This window comes from Doryrhamphus excisus, linkage group LG18, assembly GCF_037039965.1.
Source record: "Doryrhamphus excisus strain RoL-2023G ecotype Guam linkage group LG18, RoL_Dexc_Guam_v1.1, whole genome shotgun sequence".
Lineage (NCBI taxonomy): Eukaryota > Metazoa > Chordata > Actinopteri > Syngnathiformes > Syngnathidae > Doryrhamphus > Doryrhamphus excisus.
The window spans coordinates 12,092,880-12,109,420 of NC_136374.1; the positions used below are offsets into that span (position 1 = coordinate 12,092,880).

The 16,541-nt window shown below is 41.2% G+C and overlaps 1 protein-coding gene across 5 annotated transcripts in view; it reads left to right on the forward strand.

The window, feature by feature from the left end:
- Positions 1-16,541, forward strand: part of slc12a5a (solute carrier family 12 member 5a) — a 131,438-nt gene that overhangs the window by 76,992 nt on the left and 37,905 nt on the right. The gene's annotated exons all lie outside the window — the stretch shown is intronic.

Here is a 16,541-nt window from a genome sequence, read left to right on the forward strand (position 1 = left end):
TCTGAAATGAACATGGATTGATGAGAAGTTGCTATAGTTATTGTTTATTAACCAGCTATATGTGTACTGTGTATGTGTGTCAATGATCTGTCAGACTTAGGAGTTTTGAGTATCAACTCTTTTACAACTTTTAGTTTTTTCTTAGTTACTTTTTCTACAAAACAAAAAAAAAATCCAGTCCACAAATGGCCACACTTTGGACATCCCTGGTTTACAAGGCATTCATTCTTTCATTTTCTACCGCTTTTTCCTCACAAGGATCACAAGGGTGCTGGAGCCTATCCCAGCTGTCTTTTGTCGAGAGGCGGGGTACACCCTGGACTGGTCGCCAGCCAATCACAGGGCACATATAGACAAACAACCATTCACACTCACATTCATACCTATGGACAATTTGGAGTCGCCAATTAACCTAGCATGTTTTTGGAATGTGGGAGGAAATCGGAGTACCCGGAGAAAACATGCAAACTCCACACAGAGATGGTGGAATCGAACCCGGTTTACAAGGCACACCAGGGATATTCCTAACAACTACAGAACAGTATACGTCCAAACATTTTACGGATATCAATAATTGACAGCTGTACTCGGTTCATATTTGTAAAAATGTATTATCTATAACAGATACTCGTTTATAACGAGTATACGACTCATTCCTAGTTTAAAGGTTGACGGCTATCGAATCAGGATTTCAGATTGGTTGTAGGTTGAAGCCTACGGGCTGGAAATTTGAGACTGCTGGTTTGAAGGTTGATGGCTAGAGGCTGAAGCCTTGAGGCTTCTGGTTGGAGGCTTCAGGGTATTGACGGCTAGAGACTAAGAGGTTTGAAGCTGAAGGCTTGAGGGTGAAGGTTGGAAACTGTCAGCTACAGGTTGGAGGTTGACACTTGGAAGCTGCTAGTTTACTGGATTTAGTCTTGAGACTGTAGACTGACAATTGAGACAATTGAGCACGAAGGTTAGAGTAAAAAATATTGAGGCTTGACTTTGGAAGCCATAGCTTTAAGTTTGGAGTTTGAGCCTTCTTGGGCTTGAAGACTAGAGGTGGAGTCTTAGAGTCTGAAGGCCACAAGATGGAGACCGAAGAAATAAATCAGAGGACAGAAACTCAGAGATTGAAGACTCTCATCTGAAGCACTTTTACTGTAGGGGGGTGCAATCTAAAGACTGAGACGAGAGACTGAAGACAGAATGTTGGAGACTGCAGACTGTTGGAAAGTGACCTGAGGTTTGGGCGTGAAATTTGCAAAGTGCATGCCAGAGGCAGGAGGTTGAAGGATGAAGGTTTGAGTCTGCTGGATGCAGTTTGAAGGTTGCAGGACGAAGATTCATAGTTTAAAACCATTGGTTTGACAGGATGTTGACAACTGAAAAGTGGAAGGTCCCTGGCTGTTGATTGAAGGTCGAAGGCTGTGGACTGAAGATTGAAAGTGATAACCTCCAAACAGGAGTTTGGAGGCTGAAATTTTGAGCCTTCTGGCCGAGGCTTGAATTCTAAGTGGGAACGCTGGATCAGAGCAGAGGAACTCCGAGATTGAAAGCTGAAGGTCCCAATCTCAAGGCTATACGTAAGGGGTTGACGTTTGGAGCCTGAAGGCTTGAAAGCGTTTTACCAGAGCTGCTAGTGCAGCAAGCAGTCATTGGTAGGTAAACATGGCTTTTTAGTTGTTCTATTTTTTTTTTTAATTGCATTTTTCTTTGGTAAAATGACACAGAGATGTGTTCTTTTTTCCAGTTTCCGTCGTGCCGGTAGTTGTTCTCTTCTGCAGCTACAAATGATGCGACTGTCTTTGCATCTCTTGCTTTGTGCTTCATTTATCACAACCTGCCGTGTTTTAATCGTTACACATGATTTGTTAGCCCAGCCATCTGCTTATTAAAATGTTGACAAGAAACCATTCATTTTGTCAGAGTGACAGCCACTGTAGATAATCCAAATAGTGCAGAGAGTCTTCTTACCCCCCCATTGAGGCATGTGACTAATGATGGATAGCAACAGGAAAGAAAGTCTGGTGTATGGATGATGTTCATGGCATGTTGTCATTGAAGGGGACCTATTATGCTTTTTCCACTTTTCTAACCTATAAGTGTTGTTAGAATGTTGTATTATCTTGTAAAATTATGCCAATGTTTCAGTTTGTGCATTTGGGAGTGAACCCTGAAATAAATTTGGGATGGCGCTGACCCCCGCTTACCGATACCTGGAGTTGCTAACAGCCTTTTCCACCACAACTGGTTGTAATGGCCACATCTCAACTACCAATATTGTGCCAAGATTGTCTGCACTCACTAAAAGCGGACCCACGTTACCAATTTTTGAGTTCATAATTCAGGGGTCTACAACCAGTAGATCGTGAGCTACCAGTAGCTCTTAACCACTTTTCAAGTAGCTCTCCAAAGGGTTTATTCATTTATTATCAACTCCTATACAGGCAAAATTAGAAAGTGGGGTTTGGCAGTTGTTCGGAAGTCCTTGTGAGTGCTTGGAATTTTCACCAATCACAGCGGAGTTGGCATGTCCGAATGGTGGGCTGTGGATGGAATAAACACACCGTTTTGGAAAAGCTAAGGAAATGCAGCTGGAATAGGTGCAGATTTTGGAAGATCTAGAAAGCTTTCTGTGCGGGTTATTGTGTGTAGCTGCTCTATAGGAGTCCACAACTCAATACAAAGTGCCAAAAATGTTGAAAATCTTTAAATAAAGAGTTTGGCTTCTCAAAACAATATGAAAGAGTAATTCATACGCATCACAAAATTTGCGATTTAGATTTGTTGTATATATGTAAAACTATATTGTAAAACTATAAAAATGTGTTTTGAGAGTCAACCACTGATGACAGACGGGCGACGAAGCCTACCTCCTTCTTACGCCATGATTAAACAGTATCTTGCTGTAAGTAACAGGTATAGTTGTTGGTACACCTGGCAACATAGATGAACCTCAGAGCGTGCCGGTAAAAAGTATGACTGTGTTGCCTGCCTCCCAACAGACTGAATGTAAACTGCTGCATATTTCAACACACCATCCGCTGGCCCCATTTGTCTGCATGCACAGCAGCGTCCCGAGGGGGAGTTCCTCGATTCCGAATGATGGCTAGTTCCGGACCCCTTGCCTCCCATGCGGCTATGGCCGACACAAGGTCACTTTGTGAGAACTTGCCGGAAAAGTTTTGTGACCTTATGTGGGATTTTATTGGAATTCATAATTGCAACATAATATAACATTCATAACATAAGCTTATTATGTTACCTTAACTACCTACCTAACTGTGCTACCTTAACTTATTGATAAAACTAATACAACTACATTTTCCCAGCTTGTGCTTAAAAAAAAACAAATGAAAAATACTAATTATTACACTAGTTGAATTTTTCATTTCTATATAAAACATTAACATGGTAATTTTGGCTATTTTGGTAATTAAATTATTCTGTGATAATTATTATTATGATTATGCTAAACTGTTCTACTAAACTGGTCTAATACATTTGTTAAGCACTATATAAGCACGGTTGCACGTCGGTCGAGTGGTTAGTGCGCAGTCCTCACAGCTAGGAGACCTAAGTTCAATCCCACACTTGGCCATCATTGTGTGGAGTTTGCATGTTCTCCCCGTGCATGCGTGGGTTTTCTCCAGGTACTCCGGTTTCCTCCCACATCCCAAAAACATGCTAGGTTAATTGGCGACTCCAAATTGTCCATAGGTTTGAATGTGAGTGTGAATGGTTGTTTGACTATATGTGCCCTGTGATTGGCTGGCGACCAGTCAAGGGTGTACCCCGCCTCTCGCCTGAAGACAGCTGGGATAGGCTCCAGCAACCCCCGCGATCCTCATGAATGAATGAATGAATGAATGAATGAACTATATAAGCACTACTATTACATGTGAATAATACAGTAGATACTTATTTATATCTATTGATATATAACTATTTGACAATATTTGCCTACATTTAGAAGTATCATTCTTGGTTTTAAACATGGTTTTACTTCATAATTCCACGTTTAGTGTTCAACCTTGTTTATTTGTTATACTGTGTGTGGGATCAAATTGAGATGACTGATGGGAGACTAAAGAGCAGCCAAGGACAGATATCAGTCACTGTAACTGACTTTGTGTGTGTGTGTGTGTGTGTCTAGGTATTAATGTTAAGGGAGAGACTGTGAGAAGGGCAATGCAGCGTCAGTCATCATTGTCACTAAACGCCGCAGTCTTTGGCGCCTTTCCATCCACACACACACACACACACACACACACACACAAACAGGATGAGCTGGTGCATAATTCATACGCGTGATCAAAGGCACACAAAAGGCATTGTCTTTCAGAGGGTGGTCCTGCCATGCAGGTCACATTCCAGCACATCACAAAGAGCGTCCTGTAAAGAGATAAATATGGAGAGGTGGCACCGCCTTTTTGGCCCAAATATTTGTGGACATCCTCTTTGGTGTCATAGCTGAATTAGTTAATACAATGCAGATTATGAGCATCCAAGCTACATCAGTGTAGCAGTCTATATGTGCCCTGTGATTGGCTGGCGACCAGTCCGGGGTGTACCTCGCCTCTCGCCCGAAGACAACTGGGATAGACTCCAGCATGCCCACGACCCAAGTGAGGATAAGCGGTCTAGAAGATGGATAGATAGATGGATGATTACGTGTTTCCCTGTCTTAAATTTTGACACCTCACCAGACATGATGCATTCCTTAGGCGTCGTCATGGTGGACGCCATGGAGGGAGAAAAAAAAAAATAAAGGTGAGCACTTGAAGCTTTCAAGGCCATCTAACTCCTAAACAGTTCTTTCATTATTTATTTATTCATTTGCCCGCGGCGGAAAATATGTGCTAAGATCTGCCCGGCTTCCAGAGGATGATTCCCCCTCCTAACTCCAAGCGTTGTGGTGGGTCTGTGCACACAGCATCCACACACACACACACACACACAAGTAAGAGGCTGAGATTCACACACACAATCTGCACCCTATCAGTAAATGAATGGGACTTCACTGGATCGTCCAGGTAATGCACCTGTACCGAGGCGACTGATAACTCCCAGGATGCTGCTGTCTTATCTGTCTCAGCCAGACCGAAGAAGAAGGAGCCTCTGTGTGTGTGTGTGTGTGTGTGTATGTGCGTGTTTAAATAGCTGTCTGGCGGTTCATCCGCCATTTGTGTCCGTGTGTGACCCCTTTGCTAGGATTTTGTACAAAAAGGTATGCACCATAATAATAAATGAATAATAATTTAAAAAGGTATGATAGAAATAGATATAGAAGATATAGACGATTTAGATTTGGGGCCGAACACTTGGTAAGGGTGTGGTGAGTTTGAGGCTCCAGATCAGCTAAAGAACCGGTCCAAACCCGATGTACTTGCAAGTGTATGTACCACTTTTAGTGCAGGAGGCACTTTTGTTGTGTTCATCCGGCTGATGTTTAACGTGTGACGAGTGAGCGTTTGCAGCATGTTTGAAACAGTCGTTGTACACACTGATATCACATTGATATTGTATCTCCTCTCCGAGCGTGCATGGGTTTTCTTCGGGTACTCCGGTTTCCTCCCACATTCCAAAAACATGCTAGGTTAATTGGCCACTCCAAATTGTCCATAGGTATGAATGTGAGTGTGAATGATTGTTTGTCTATATGTGCCCTGTGATTGGCTGGCGACCAGTCCAGGGTGGACCCCGCCTCTCACATGAAGACAGTTGGGATGGGCTCCAGCACCCCCATGACCCTTGTGACTATAAGCAGTAGAAAATGAATAGTTGGAATATTTCTGGCAAAAAACATCTTTATTTTTTATGTGAATAAGGTCTAAATATTGATACATAAAAGTCATATTCTGGCTAGAAAAAGTAAAAAAAAATTTAGAATAATTTTTTAAAATTATGAGCAGCTATTGTTATAGGAGGCGTTATGAGCTAGTTAAAATAAAATTTGGCAAAATTATAAGATTCTAGGAAAGTCAAAAATGATGGAAATAAAGCATAATATTATGAAAAGAACATTTACAAATCTTATTTAAGAGGAACAAACACAGCAAAAATTGGACAAAATAGCCTAAAGACTAAAATACCAATATTATGCTTTTTCACCCATATCACAAAGCTGCGGTGCACTTTTAAAAAAAAATAGGACTCATCTATTTTTACCTACATTCTTAAATGGCCAAAAAGGTGTACAAATAAGTTGACGTTACAAAGAAACAATGAAAAATCAAGCTTATGGAAATACAATATTCACTTTCTGGAATAACTTCCCACATGCTTATCATGACCTTCGTCCATGTCCTGTCCTGGCAAACCAGCCACATTCCCACAGATTAGTTTTTAGTCTTAACTCTCCTCAACTCCTCCACATGCAGCTTGCCTCGTCAAGCAGCGCATGGTAGAATATTTTCATTCAGGTTATTTTTGGCCATGTTACATAATAATAAGTCTCTCTTTTATGTCTCCATCTCATGAGGCGGTGTCATGCTGTGCTGTTGGCAGGCCAGCACTACAGGGCTTACGGTGGCGTACATATCGCACTTATATACAATTATACGTCTTCTAGCCAGAGGAAGCGCCGCTTGCATGTGAGGCAAGCAAAGACTGATGACCATCTGGGGTGGTGTTCCCAGTGGAGAACATGACCTCAAAGCCTGATGGTGGTGGAGCTGCAGCCTGCTCCACTTAAAACAGGTTTTAACATCATCTTAAATAATGCATAAGTAAGCTTGTCTACGGTATTTTGTGTGGAGACGTGTATTTAATTTGCACTTTTTTTTCAGGTGACATTGCCTGCCTGGCTAAAGTGAAATGAGTGACTTTGTAATCATTCTCTGTATGACCGCACATAACCTTCACTGTGTTTAAACCATTTTATTCCATCCATCCATTTTCTGTATCGCTGATCCTCATGACGGTCGCAGGCAAACAACCATTCACACTCACATTCATACCTATGGACAATTTGGAGTCGCCAATTAACCTAGCATGTTTTTGGAATGTGGGAGGAAACCGGAGTACCACACATGCACGGGGAGAACATGCAAACTCCACACAGAGATAGCTGAGGGCGGGATTGAACTCGAGTCTCCTAGCTGTGAGGTCTGCGCGCTAACCACACGACCGCCGTGCAGCCCAGAATTCATTCGCTGAGATTAAATTTGTTTTTGAACTGAAAGCTTTTGTATCATTTTTGAGGCACAAAAATTGTTCGATTTCCCAACTTTTCCCAACTTTTGGGATTTTCAGTCTCAGTAGTACTTGCTGTAGTATACAAGGAATACCTCAAAAGTAGTAATTATTATCAATAAATAGGGACACACTTATCAGATCTTAAAAACAATGACGGGTGGGATTGAACTCGGGTCTCCTAGCTTTTATATCGCACTGATATAGAGGGTCCTTAAAAATATCACAGCACTCCTGTCTCATAAAGGATCTTTGACTAGTGTTTTTGGAGTACGTCCTTTAAAACAACAGTGTGCTCCTGTAGTATAGATAATCTTTGACTAGTGTGTTTAGATTAGATCCTTAAAATAGGAGGGTGTGTCTGTCATGTAAAGGATCTTTGACTCTTGTTTTTTGTAGTAGTTTCTTTAAAACCGCAGAGCACTCATACGTATATAAATTGTAGGATGGAGTTGGAGGTCATTCGAGATCATGTATTCATATTTTAAATGTTGCGTTTACTTCATATTTTTGAGTTTCTATAGAATACACACACTAGCGCCTCCTCTGGCTTTTCTCCCTCGTTTCCTGACTTCATAAAAAGAAGAAGATGGCCGGTGCCGCGACACCTTTGCTCCTCCACCAATTACATTTAGCACTGTGTAATCCCAGCCAAGCTCACCTCTCGCTTCCCACTCAATCCTTTTTCCCCTCCTGTGGCACTATCAGCCCTCCTCCACTTCTTCTTTTTTCATCCCGGAAAAGCCTCAGTCAGCTCCACGGCTCGTCAATTACAGCAGCGGCCAGCCGGCGTTGCGAGAGCCGCCAGGCCCCCCGATCCTTTCAAACGGGGGCCGTGCAGCTGACCGTGTGTTCAACCCCCCCCCCCCCCCCCCCCACTTCTCCCTGACGGAAGGCCCTACAGCAGAACCTGAGGGAGTCGATAGTTGAGCTCTGTCAGGGCCTTGCCAAATTTATGCGTCGAGCCGTTTACTGCAGCCATGCTTGACAGTTCTCTTGTGGTGTTAGAATCCTTGACTTCAGAGGGATGTCAAGTTCATGCATGGACAACTGAAATGCTAATGTGTCAGCAACTAAACCGCATTAAGGGTGAAAATGAAGACGAAAAGTGTTCGGGTTCTGTACAGCCTATATCTTATCGTATGCCTGACCCTTATTACCTGCTTAAATGTGAGGACTGTGTAGATGCTGGAGGTTCAATCTGGAAAGGAGTGTCTATTTGTCATTATACACAGGCCTATCTCATGCCCTCTTAAACACGGGCCTGCCATTAAACCTAAATTAATCTCAACTCGCATAGCTAGCGTAGAGAAACTGGACCAAAGCCATCCATCCATCCATTCATCATCATCATCATGAGACCAGAGTGGAAGCTCGGCCAACATGCTAAAAGCTGCAATACACTTTCTCAGTCATGCCTCACGAGCCAATCAGGAGCCAGTATTGCAACTGTTTGTAAGCGAAAGGGGCAGTATATTAAAATGGCAGCCGGCGAGGTGAGGCAGGGCAAGGCAAGGCGGCATTAAAATTCTTACTGCTTACTTACTTACTTACTTCTAAAAAAATAAGCTGAGATTTTGAGAATAAAGTTGTAAATTTCTGCGTATAAAGTTATACATTTTTTTGAAAAACAAATTGAAACCGAAGACATAGGTCACAATGCGCTCTCAGATGGAATATTAAAATAATCATTCAATCAAATAATGATTTTGAGAATAAAGTTGTAAATTTATGCATATAATGTTAGACATTTTTGAGAATTTTTTTTTAAATTTATGACAATAAAGTCGTACAAAAAATTCTTACTGCTGACTTACTTATTTACTTACTTCTAAAAAAATAATCTAAGATTTTGAGAATAAAGTTGTAAATTTATGCATATAAAGTTATACATTTTTTTAGAAAAAAAGTTTTAAAATTTATGAAAATAAAGTCATACATTTATGAGAAAATAAGTGCTAATACTACCTTTGCCCAAACACGGAATATTAAAATAATCTGTGATTTTGAGAATAAGGTTGTAAATGTATGCGTATAATGTTGGACATTTTTGAGAAAAAAAAAAGTTTTGAAATTTATTACAATAAAGTCGTACATTTATGAGAAAATAAGTCGTAATATTACCTTTGCAGGAGAAAAGAAAAAAAAGGAAAAGAAGAAAGAAAAAATAAATTCTTACTGCGTGTAAGAGACAGTTACATACAGTAACTTTGACATCAATGTAACTTTAAAAATGCATCCGGGCTGAAAATCATAAGAGGGGAGAGTGAGAGAAAACACTAAAGATGCTCTTAAACAAGGACGCTGTGTCTCTGATGTGCTGCCGCTATAACAGCTGATGATGGTGAGAAAGTGAAATAATTTCTATTTATGACTGCGTATGTGTGTGTGTGTGTGGGCAGATGTGGGCATGTTAGCCTATACTGTTGCTATTCTTCTCTTCCTGACATTATATTGTTAGCTCATGTCAATCATTTGTACAAGGCATGCAGGATTTGATGAAAGCTAAACTCCGCCCCCCCACCCCCATACTACCATAACGTGTTAGATGGAAATAGACTCCATAGAGCAGCCGCTGGCTGAGGATGCATCAATCGATAGTCATAACCTTGCAAACACGCATTCGGCAAATCTATTTTTAAGGCACCGCTGTTTTGTCGAAAAAATGATGCCACTAAAATCACGACATAATAATAATAATAATAACCGTTAATAATAATAACCAATAATAACCAAACAATAACCACACAAGTGTAACAAGACGTTAACCACTCTGCTGTATCTATGACAACAAAGCCAAAGAAAAAGCAAGACTCACAATTTCCATGTCGAAAAAATGATGCCGCTAAAAATCGCGGCATAATAATAATAATAATAACCACTAATAATAATAACCAATAATAACCACACAATAACCACACAAGTGTAACAAGACGTTAACCACTCTGCTGTATCTATGACAACAAAGCCAAAGAAAAAGCAAGACTCACAATTTCCATGTCGAAAAAATGATGCCGCTAAAATCACGACATAATAATAATGATAATAATAACCACTAATAATAATAACCACACAATAACCACACACGTGTAACAAGACGTTAACCACTCTGCTGTATCTATGACAACAAAGCCAAAGAAAAAGCAAAACTCACAATTTCCATGTCGAAAAAATGATGCCGCTAAAATCACGGCATAATGATAATAATAATAATAATAATAACCACCAATAATAATAACCAATAATAACCACACAATAACCACACAAGTGTAACAAGACGTTAACCACTCTGCTGTATCTATGACAACAAAGCCAAAGAAAAAGCAAGACTCACAATTTCCATGTCGAAAAAATTATGCCGCTAAAATCACGACATAATAATAATAATAATAACCACTAATAATAATAACCAATAATAACCACACAATAACCACACAAGTGTACCAAGACGTTAACCACTCTGCTGTATCTATGACAACAAAGCCAAAGAAAAAGCAAGACTCACAATTTCCATGTCGAAAAAATGATGCCGCTAAAATCACGACATAATAATAATAATAATAATAATAACCACTAATAATAATAACCAATAATAACCACACAATAACCACACAAGTGTAACAAGACGTTAATCACTCTGCTGTATCTACGACAACAAAGCCAAAGAAAAAGCAAAACTCACAATTTCCATGACCTCTTCCCACTGTTCTTTGCTGACTCATTCCATGGCGACTTTCCACATAACATTTGCCATCATGTGATCTGCCGCTACGATTAACATTGCCGAAAAAAAAGTTATTCCCTGCGTCATCACAAAACCGGCACATGGATCAGTCTGGGTACATGTTAATATATTTTCAATCCCGATTTGACTGGAATTTAGATTAAAGTGACCTTAATCCTTCACCCTGTTCCACCGGCAGCAAGCGTGAGCCTGAAGAGACCTCCAGTAGAGCCACCACTGACAGGCGGCAGTTCAAGCATTTAGATGAACGGAATTAGCAACTCAACTGAGCTGCTGAAGCCAAAGACGACCAAAAGACTAAGGGCGGTGAATATGGCCTGAAAAGCTCTTTGGAATTTTCCATTCTTTATTATTTATTTTCTATTTGTCTATCTGTATCTACTCAGTATTCCATACTCCATACATATCATAGTAAGTAACTAATAATATCTAAGTAAGACATTCCTATGCCCTTCATTGTGCCCTTCACTGTGATCAGAATATTCCTCTCGGTTCAGGAAGTCATTTTTCATGTGGATCGACATTGCATCATCGTGAATATATAATATTTGTCCCCTTCAATGAAGCTCAATAAACGTGCCACAATAGCAAAACAACTTTCAGTTTTACAGTACTGCAAACTACAATAATAAGCATATTGTTAAAAATCTTCCCTCGCACGGCGCAGATCGATAGCACCAATTCAAATACTTCTCCTTGGTGACTTTGTCCAAACGTGGGTGAATATAAAATAAGCTATGGAGACCCACTCAGGAAAATGTGCAAACATTGCACACTCGCTTTCTGAATGCGGCCTGTTTGTAAAATTTTTGTTCATATATAAAACCCAAAAGGGCTGCACTGCGATTGAGTGGTTAGTTTACATGCCACACAGCTAGGAAACCAGAGTTCGATTCCACCCTCGGCCATATCTGTGTGGAGTTTGCATGTTCTCCCTGTGCCTGTGTGGGTTTTCTCCGGGTACTCCGCTTTCCTCCCACATTCCAAAAACATGCTAGGTTAATTGGCGACTCCAAATTGTCCATAGGTATGAATGTGAGTGTGAATGGTTGTTTGTCTATATGTGCCCTGTGATTGGCTGGCGACCAATCCAGGGTGTACACCACCTCAGCTGGGATAGGCTCCAACACCCCCACAACCCTATAGCGGTAGAAAATGTATGAATAAATGAATAAAACACAAAATGTAGTCGTGTTGCATCTGCGGAGTGACAAACAGATAAATGGATGACACTGTCAGCACCGTTGGTGGGTGTTGTGGGAGTTGAACCTTAAATAGAGTGGATGGTGCGTCGGGGACACTGTGATCTGATTTGGCTGCTTGCCTGGTAGATCGTAAACACACTCTTCACACTGCACCACAACAATGACAATCAACAAGGGCACCTTTTTGCAAAAGTGACTTTCTGTATACGTGAGGACGAAAACAGCCCGTCCACAAATGACGGAAGACAAAGGAATGTCTGGAAAGAATTTTGCAATGTGGGAGGAAACCGGAGTACCCGGAGAAAACCCACGCATGCACGGGGAGAACATGCAAACTCCACACAGAGATGGCAGAGGGTGGAATTGAACCCGGGTCTCCTAGTTGTGTAAATACTTGTTACGTCTAATTCACGAAGAAGCAAGTCAAGTGTGATGGAGACTGTAGAGCAGGGGTCTCAAACACATGGCCCGCGGGCCAAATGTGGCCCGCCGGACACTAGTTTGAGGCCCCCGCCTTGATAGGAAAGTTTAATGTTAGTGCGGGCCGCGCGAGTTTGATATGGATGCTTTATGGTATCATGTACCCAGAAAAAAATATTACGTTTGATTAATGTTCATGTTAAAGGTTAAATAACTGTTAATAGTTATCCTCCCTATCTGTGTGGAAGTGGTATGTTTTTGCTTTTTAAGTTTAAAGGAAATAACTTGGAGGCTACCGTTTTAGGTCGCTAGCTCTCTAGTTTGCGAGTTAGCATGTGTCTCAAGACCCTGCAGTTGCGCAACATGTTGTAAATAAAAAGAGTATAAATGTGACTATAGTCGTGTTTTGTCATGTCTACAGGGCTCTAATAATGCTTTGTTCATTTTAATCTGAAAAAAATAATTTGTCTACCCACCAACTATATGTGGTTTCTTAATTTTTAATTATTTGCCGTTTTATTATTATTAGATTTATTTATTACTGATTGATTGATTTTCTTTATTCTTGATCTTATTTTGTGTAGAAAAATAAAAAGTAAGATATTTGAGAACAGTGTAATATTTTATCAGAGCTTTTCTTGTAGAAAATTGGAACCAAAGCAAAGTTTATTCATTTTTCTGTTTTTAATAAATACGTTTTTTGGTTTTTTTTTTTGGAAAACCTGATGCGGCCCAGCCTTGCCCAGACCCTAGCTCCAGTGGCCCTCAGGTAAATTGAGTTTGAGACCCCTGCTGTAGAGTGTTTAGCCCTCGACACTTGTGTTTGGTACTCGAACCGAATGGTGCCAAAAGTGGTATATTATCAGTATGCATGAAACGGTACATTACTTAATGAGTTTTATCAGTGTGAACCATTTGTGACAGTACAGACGCACACCGTGCAACCTCGTCTTTGACTACTTTATGACCCCTTGATAGCTTCAATTTAAATGAAACCAAAGGCAGCATAAACTGAATATATTATGCATGTTTTTGGGGTTGAGCTTTGGGCACGGTTTTGTAAGACGATCAGAGTGAGCCTCAAAGCTCTGGATTTGGACCATCGATAGCGAGAGGCTTTGATAGCGTGAGCCGCTGTTGGACGCCTCCCATCAGATCGCAGCGGAATAAGCCGCCTGAGATAAAGGGAGGCGAGTTCTTCTTGAGCTGTGTCATGTTCCCTGAAACGGGCCGTCCATCATTTGTGAAATGATGGAGTTTAATTGTGAGGGAGTGAGGAGAAATGGACTGTGAAGAAACATGATTGTTATGGTGCAGCATACTTAACGTTCTATGTGTGTTTCTGGAAGCTCTTTGATCTGTTCTTGTTTTGTTCTTTGCTTTGATCTTTAAAGAAACATTAATTGCACGTTAAGAACAAAAGCATAGGTTTGAGTTATGATGCATTGTAATTATTTGCATAAAAGGCTGGAAAAAAAACGCTGCACTGCCCTCATTACCGGCAATGACAACAGACCGGGCTCAACCTCAAAGACGGCCAGAAATAAGTCAAGTCAATCGAGTCTTTGAACAAGTCAGTAGGGAAGTTGTTAGACTAGTTGGAAGTTAGTTCAGATACGGTAGTGGTTCTATGTCATTTATACCAGGGGTGTTCAATGTGTGCCTCCTCTTGGAGAACATCGTATGGTTGGAGAATCAACTGATCTTCTGGAACATATTTCATGGTATTTTCCAGTCTATTTACTTTGATTTATTCATTCATTTTCTACCGCTTTTTCCTCACGAAGGTCGCGGCGGTGCTGGAGCCTATCCCAGCTGTCTTCGGGCGAGAGGCGGGGTACACCCTGGACTGGTCGGCAGCCAATCACAGGGCACATATAGACAAACAACCATTCACACTCACATTCATACCTATGGACAATTTGGAGTCGCCAATTAACCTAGCATGTTTTTGGAATGTGGGAGGAAACCATAGTACCCGGAGAAAACCCACGCATGCACAAGGAGAACATGCTAACTCCACACAGAGATGGCCGAGGGTGGAATTGAACCCTGGTCTCCTAGCTGTGAGGTCTGCGTGCTAACCACTCGACCGCCGTGCAGCTTCTATTTACTTTTTCACTGTAAATTCATTTTGCATTTGTAGTTACTTCTACAAATTGGAATTTTTGTCCTTATTTTTCTCAAGCTGCTGTGCCTCAGCTGAAGTCTTCTGGCGACTTTGCAATCCTTCATTTATACACTTTTATATATATTTATATTGTACATAAAACTTAAACTTCTGTCATGGCCAAATTATAATCTTCTCATGAATTAGTTGATTAGTGAGGCAGCACTGTGGAGGAGTGGTTAGTGCGCAGGCCACACAGCAAGGGTTCGATTCCCTACTTGGGCATCTCTGTGTGGAGTTTGCATGTTTTCTCCTGGTACTTCGTTTCCTCCAACATTCCAAAAACATGCTAGGTTAATTGGCGACTCCAAATTGTCCATAGGTATGAATGTGAGTGTGAATGGTTGTTTGTCTATATGTGCCCTGTGATTGGCTGGCGACCAGTCCGGAGTGTACCCCGCCTCTCGCCTGAAGGCAGCTGGGATAGGCTCCAGTATGACCGCAACCCTTGTGAGGATAAGTGGTACAGAAAATGGATAGTTAATTAGTGCAAGAGTGGTATACTACTAATACTATACATACTGTATAGTATTGGTAATAATCAAGATACTCAAATACCACTCTTACCAAAAAGATATATTCTTTTGGTTCCTCATCCCTCAGAGCTTTTTTTTTTTAATGTTTTTGTATGCCTAACGTCATCCGAGAGCCTCATTTGCTCGTTTCTGTCACTTGCCGTGCCCTCGCGTCACGCCACATGGCCACTGTGTAGCGGCTATAAATAAACCGGGTCTTGCGGCACTCGGGCCAACACGGAGAGCCAGAGGGAGAGCAATCTGTTGTCTCCTCGAGGAGACGTTCCCCGGGCCAGGCCGCAAACAAGATATGCTTTTTTGCACCCGACAGCCTTCATTTGCTGTCATGGCTGCTACTCAATTGTGGCCTTCCTTCCTGCCTTCTCCAGACAATGTTTTTTTGATAAGGTCTTGATAAGATTTCTTGACTCCAGTCTTAAAGGGAGTTGTCAATCAATAGTCAGTCAATGAGCTGCTTAATGACGTAGATGAATTGCGTTTGCCCTGAACACAAGCCTGCATAAGGTCAAATATACTGTATATAAGACATACTGTATATATAAGACATGCGATTGTCCTCAAAAGCTTATTTGAGGACGGGAAACTGCAGTGTGGACATTTCAGTGTCTACTGTTCAGACTCTGATTGAGGCCATATGGAATACTCTATATAACAGCCAGCATATTGTCAGCACACACTTCATTAGCCACGGTCATTTTTCTCCATAAAAGTCCGACTGTGGCCACTTTATGTCCATGGCCAACCTCGCCACCTCTTCTGGCATCACGCATGCCTGCTTTTGTAAAGCACTTCCTGTGAAAGTCCAAGGCTGCGTTCACAGTCGGGGTTTGGTTCTGTGGTCCGGACCACAAAAAAAAAAATCTTTTGTGCGGTTCATTTAGCATTTTCCACTGGTGTTTTTGTCCTGGGATGAAAGTCTACATAGTAACTGGACAGATTTCCTAGCATATTATATGATGTAACTCAAGTCTACTGTGTTGAATATGTTGGTTACTTCTACATTCTGTTACATTTACCGGCTTAGATTTTACATTCGGAAAGATTTTCTTCTTTCCGAATGATGTACCAGAAATCAGTGTATACACGGAAAGGAATATTCCAATCTCCTGTCTACATGTACTGCTATACTCAAACGGAATAGTCAATGGGGCAGTAAAACGTAAACATCACGTGATTCATCGAAGATGTCGGACGAGAGTGTCTGCGTGTTACGTTACAGCTGAGCATGCGCTGAAAGAACGGACCCTGACAACTTTCCGATTGAGCGGGTACAAGATACCTCA